Genomic DNA, 6,000 nt, shown 5'->3' with positions numbered 1-6,000 from the left:
ACTTACATACATAATGAAATGATGACCACAGTAAGTTTAGTTAGCATCCATTGTCTCATATAGGTACAACGAAAAGCAAAAAAAGAAAAACATTGTTTTCTTATGATGAGAGCTCTTAGGATTTACTCTCTAACAGCTTTTGTATATACACACAGTGCTGTTGACTAGAATCATCATGTACATTACATCCCTAGTACTTATTTATCTTGTAACTGGAAGTCGGTACCTTTTGACCACTTTCCTCCAATCTGCCCCCCTACTCCCTGCCTCTGGTAACCACAAATCTGATCTCCAAAGAGATATTCTCTTTTTTTTTTTTTAAGGAATTTTGCCTTTTTTTTTAAAAATTTTATTTATTTATTTATGGCTGTGTTGGGTCTTCATTTCTGTGCAAGGGCTTTCTCTAGTTGCGGCAAGTGGGGGCCCCTCTTCATCGCGGTGCACGGGCCTCTCACTATTGCGGCCTCTCTTGTTGCGGAACACAGGCTCCAAGCACGCAGGCTCAGTAATTGTGGCCCACGGGGCTAGTTGCTCCACGGCATGTGGGATCTTCCCGGACCAGGGCTCGAACCCGTGTCCCCTGCATTGGCAGGCAGATTCTCAACCACTGCGCCACCAGGGAAGCCCCAAAGAGATATTCTTGACCAAGATGCTTACCCAAAACGGGGTGTGGGCCAATAAGAGAGAGGTGGGACATCCAGGAAGGTGGCCAAGACGCAGAACTTAGGAGGTTTCTTTTAGAGAGGCCCTGCTGGGCTTCTGAGGGCAGATGGGAGCTGTGCAAGCCCTAGGTGGGACCTGGTGGAGGCAAGGTTGGTATGGGCAGTGTGTCCTAGGCCAGCCTGCTGGGCGGTGGCCAGGACTAGTCCACAGGCTGCTCAGCAGACCCATCACTCCCTGGGACCCCTGGTGAGCACGCTGCCAGCAAGTCCCCGGAGCTGCCAAGGGGACTGCCTTGTGTACTGGAATCTGTGTCTGCAGGATGAATATTTCAGAAAGGCAGCTGGGAAAGGCAGTGCCTTTTTAATCTAAGCTGAATAGAGCCTGAGGGGGAAGGGCACGGCATCCTCAGGAGTGGAATAATGTGCTTGGGACACCATGTTCCCTGTGTACAATGGGACGGGAGGTGAGCGCGGGAGACGGCTCCGGTTATAGAATTCTTGCCCTCTTGGCCCATCCTGAATGAGAGCCTGGAATTGTCGCCCGTGACCTTTGACAGCAGCACGGGGGGTGGCAGTTGTGCCGACCTGGATGAATGAGAGCCTGTGGGGGAGACTCGCAGTGCCTGCTGTCTGTGGAGCTGCTCACTCCGGCCAGATGCTGGCTGTGCTTTCCATAACTAGCTTCGTCTCATTGCAGCAACAGCCCTGTGGCGAGTGATTCTCTCTCCACTTTACAGGGGAGGAAACTGTGGCCCAAAGGAGTCCGTTAACTTCAAAGCACTTAGCACAATGCCTGGCACACCATCCCAACAATAGTAGCTAAAATTTAGGTTAGGTTTGCTCTGTGCCAGGCATCATGCTAAGTCCTTGGATAGGTACGACACATTTAATCCTTACAACTGTATAGGATATAGGATATAGGTTCCATTATTAGCCTCATGTTACAGATGAGGAAACTGGAGCACAGCAAGGTTAAGCGCATGCCCAAGATCACACAGCTCCTAAGTGACAGAGCCAAAACTTAAAAAAAATTGTATTGAAATATAGTTGATTTATGGGGCTTCCCTGGTGGTGCAGTGGTTGAGAGTCCGCCTGCTGATGCAGGGGACACGGGTTTCTGCCCCGGTCTGGGAGGATCCCACATGCTGCGGAGTGGCTAGGCCCGTGAGCCATGTCCGCTGAGCCTGCGCGTCCGGAGCCTGTGCTCCGCAACGGGAGAGGCCACAACAGTGAGAAGCCGGCGTACTGAAAAAAAAAAACCAAAAAAAAAAAATATATATATATAGTTGATATACAATGTCATGTTAGTTTCAGGTGTACAGCACAGTGATTCAGATATATACACACACACACACACACACACACACACACACACATATATATGTATATGTGTGTATTCTTCTTTAGATTTTTTTCACTATAGATTATTATAAGATATTGAGTATAGTTCCCTGTGCTCTATAGTAGGTCCTTATTGGTTATCTATTTTATACATAGCAGTGTGTATATGTTAATCCCAAACTCCTAATTGATCCCTTCCCTCGTTTCCCCTTTGGTAACCATAAGTTTGTTTTCTATGTCTGTGATTCTATTTCTGTTTTGTAAATAAGTTCATTTGTATCATTTTTTAAGATTCCACATATAAGGGATGTCAGGATATTTGTCTTTCTCGACAGAGCCAAAACTTGAACCTAGGTAGCGTGATTCCGAAGTTTAAGTGTTTAACCATTTACAATACCACCTCATATACAGAGAACACTCAAAACTGTTAGCTGCTGTTACTCTCATTACTCCCAAAGGCACACAGCTTGTGAGGGCAGAACTGGGATTGAACACAGGATGTCTGACTCTAAGATACCTACCTGAACTTCTATACTAGGCTGAGTGAGGGATCTCTGGATTTTTCTAGTTAACTGAGGGTTAGTAGGAAAACCCAGTTGCCTTCAACCCAGTGACAGACCCTACTAGAGTCACCGGTATCTGTGCTGTCTTCTTCCTGGGCTCACAACCTTGCTACATGTCCCTGCTTCCTTTGCAGTGAAGTGTGGCCACGTCAATGAATTCTAGCAAGTGGAATATGAACAGAAGGGATGTACGCCCCTTACAGCCTTGTCCCGCCCTCAAAATAATCCATCTGTGACCCCAGAGGACCTAAAGGAGGGTCACTGATGGAAGGAGCCTGGGTATTTGAATGAGTACATGGAGCAAAGCCCCCAACCCCTCGCCCCCAAACGGGACTTTAATGCAAGCAAGAGACCATATTTATTGGGTTAAGTCACTCAGATATTGATATTATTATAGCCGTCAGCTCTCTCCACCACCAATAATACAGAGCCTTAAAAAAGAGCCCTTGAAAAGTCTCTGAGTCCACTTCTCTGCCACGGTAAACAGAGGCCAAGAAAGTGAAGTTTGGAAACAACACAGGCTTTAGGGTCAGACCCAGCTGAATTCCTGTCCCAGATCACCACTTGGTAGCCTTGTACCTCAACCTTACTAAGCTGCAGAGGCCTCTTCTGGGCAATCCAGGAAATACCACCCATGCTGGGTTGTTGCGAGGAGTTAGAGGTAATATAGCTAAAGCCCCAGCACAGCCCCTGCTGCATACTTGCTCGATAAATGTTAAAGATTTTTCCTTTTAGTGAGAGAGCAGTTGTCCACTGTGTGTCAAAACCTGAAATGTTTGCACGGCTCTTAACCCAGCAATTCCACTTCTAGGAATTTATTCTAAGAAAATAATCTCGGATGCTCACACATTTAGCTATTAAAATGTTTACCCTAGTATTGCATTTGAGTGAAAAATTGGAAACAAGCTAAATTTTCAACAATAGGAAATTGGTTAAATAAACGGTGGTGCATCTATTCAACTGAGAACCGTCCAGCCATTAAACATACATAATAGAAGGCCATGCAGTGACATGAAAAAGTATTCACAGCAAAAGAGTAGAGAAAGCAGATTGTAAAATAGCATGTATTCCATGAACCTATTTTGAAAAATAAAAAGAAAAGCATATGTATACAGAAGAAAAAGAGTAAAAGGATATATACCCTGAAATATTAAAATGTTTATCTCTGGGGAGTGGGGTTTGTGAGTTTCTTTTTTCCTTTGCGTATCTGTGTTTTCTAGATTTTCAGTCTTAAAAAGAAATTATTTAGGTAAAGAGAAAAAACTAAGTTATATAAACTCATTTTTTTTTTTTTTTGGCTTTGCCTGCATTAGCCATGACATTGAACATCTCTGATCACTGTGTGTGCATGTTGACTTGGACAGTGTGAGAGATGAAGAGAAATGTGAGTTGACCCGGGGAACTATCGAGTCTAGGGTTGTGTTGCTGTCATTTGTGGTTTAGGTGGGTGTTGGTTGTTGGATGTTTAATATTATGGGTATTATTTGTATGGACACACGAGCACATGGACATCTCCCCTCCGCCCTTCCCTGTAAAAGTTCTGCTGCTAATGTGAATTCTGTCCTTGACAGGACCAGGTGTCCCGTGACACTCTCCAGGTGCCCAGAGCATAAGAGCATCTCTGGACAGACTGAGGACCACAAGATGAAAGCTGCCAACTCCCAGCCTTAATATAACAAGGCATCCAGCATGGCAGCTCTTGCTGGAGTAGGCTTCTCTGGGCTGGTACACTCACCACGAGCTTTCTTACCCCTGGAGCCAGGGACTTAATGAATTTGTTTCAGGTTTGTAAAAAACGTGCTTTGGCAAGAATAAGTGAACCACTTATTCTTATGCAAGAATAAGTGAACCATTTATTTTTTTTTAATTTGTTTTATTTATTTTTGGCTGCATTGGGTCTTCGTTGCTGTGCGCGGGCTTTCTCTAGTTGCGTCGAGCAGGGGCTACTCTTCATTGTGGTGCGCGGGCTTCTCATTGCGGTGGCTTCTCTTGTTGCAGAGCACAGGCTCTAGGCGCACCGGCTTCAGTAGTTGTAGCACGTGGGCTCAGTAGTTGTGGCTCGTGGGCTCTAGAGCGCGGGCTCAGTAGGTGTGGCACACGGGCTTAGGTGCTCCGCGGCATGTGGGATATTCCTGGACCAGGGCTCGAACCCATGTCACCTGCATTGGCAGGAGATTCTTAACCACTGCACCACCAGGAAAGTCCCTGAACCATTTATTCTTATGCAAGAATAAGTGAGCCACTGGGAGAAAGTATTCACAATGCATATGGCTGACAAAGGACTCCCATCCACAATATATAAAGATTTTCTAAAAGTTGACAATAAAAAGCTCAGTAAAAAAATGGGCAAAAGGTTTGAAGAAGAATTTCACAAAAGAAGATCTAGGAATGGCTAATCAGCCCATAAAAAGGAGTTCCACATCATTAGTCATAAGGAACATGCAATTTAAAGCCACAATTAAATACCATTTCATACCCAATAGAATGGCTAAAATAAACACAAGTCTGATGACTCCCAAAGTTGATAAGGGTATGGGACAACTGGATTCTCAGTTCATTGCTATTATGGCATCAGTTTAAATTCTGTTCAAAATGATTTGATTTATGTGATAAAATAGTTTCTGGATAAATACGTTTCTTCATTCATGCACTTATCCAGCAATTATGTAATTACATTGTGAGGGGTAGAACAAAGTTTATGCCTTCAAGGAGCATGTAGACAGTTTTTGAAATGAAGCTTTGTTAAGTCAGTCACCATATAGCTAGTGTTATTTACTATATTTTCTTGATTCTCAGACCCGTGTTATCTTACATCCAATTTCAAAATAAATCTGACAACTGAAAAAAAATGTGTTTTTGCACCAAAAATAAGAATTTTGAGGTGCCTCTGTTTGCATGTCATTTTTTTCACACTTGGCCCTGGCTTCAACAGGAAAGAGATAATTTTTATTCTCTTACCTTTCGCTTCTGCATTCCAGTTCTTTGAGAAGAAATGCATGGGAATGGATGGTATTAATAATGATCTTGTTTCATTTGCTGAAACTTTTTCCCTCAATCTCTTTTTAAATATAGCTGCATTTTGATCTCTCAATATAAGAAAATTATGTTAAATTAATACCATTTTAAGCCATAAGTTGGCGTGGCTTTGTTTACTTGCCCAAAGGCAAAAGTTAAATCCATTCAACAAGTATTTTTTGTGCCTAGCATTGAACCAGGCACTGTGCAGTGACACAGAAGGAGCAGTTCTGATGTGAGAAACTGATATCATTTTATAATGAAAAGAGCTCTGGGTTTGAAGTTAGGGGACTGGGTTGGATTATGGCCCTGTGATGTCCTAGCTATGTGATCTTGGGAGTGTCCCCAGACTTTAATTTTCTGAGCCTCTGTTTTCTCCTGGGTGGAATGGGTATAATCATACCTATCTCATATTATTG

The sequence above is a fragment of the Pseudorca crassidens genome, chromosome 9 (assembly GCF_039906515.1).
Source record: "Pseudorca crassidens isolate mPseCra1 chromosome 9, mPseCra1.hap1, whole genome shotgun sequence".
Classification (NCBI taxonomy): domain Eukaryota; kingdom Metazoa; phylum Chordata; class Mammalia; order Artiodactyla; family Delphinidae; genus Pseudorca; species Pseudorca crassidens.
The sequence above is the reverse complement of the archived record's forward strand: the minus strand, read 5'-3'. Positions refer to the sequence as shown.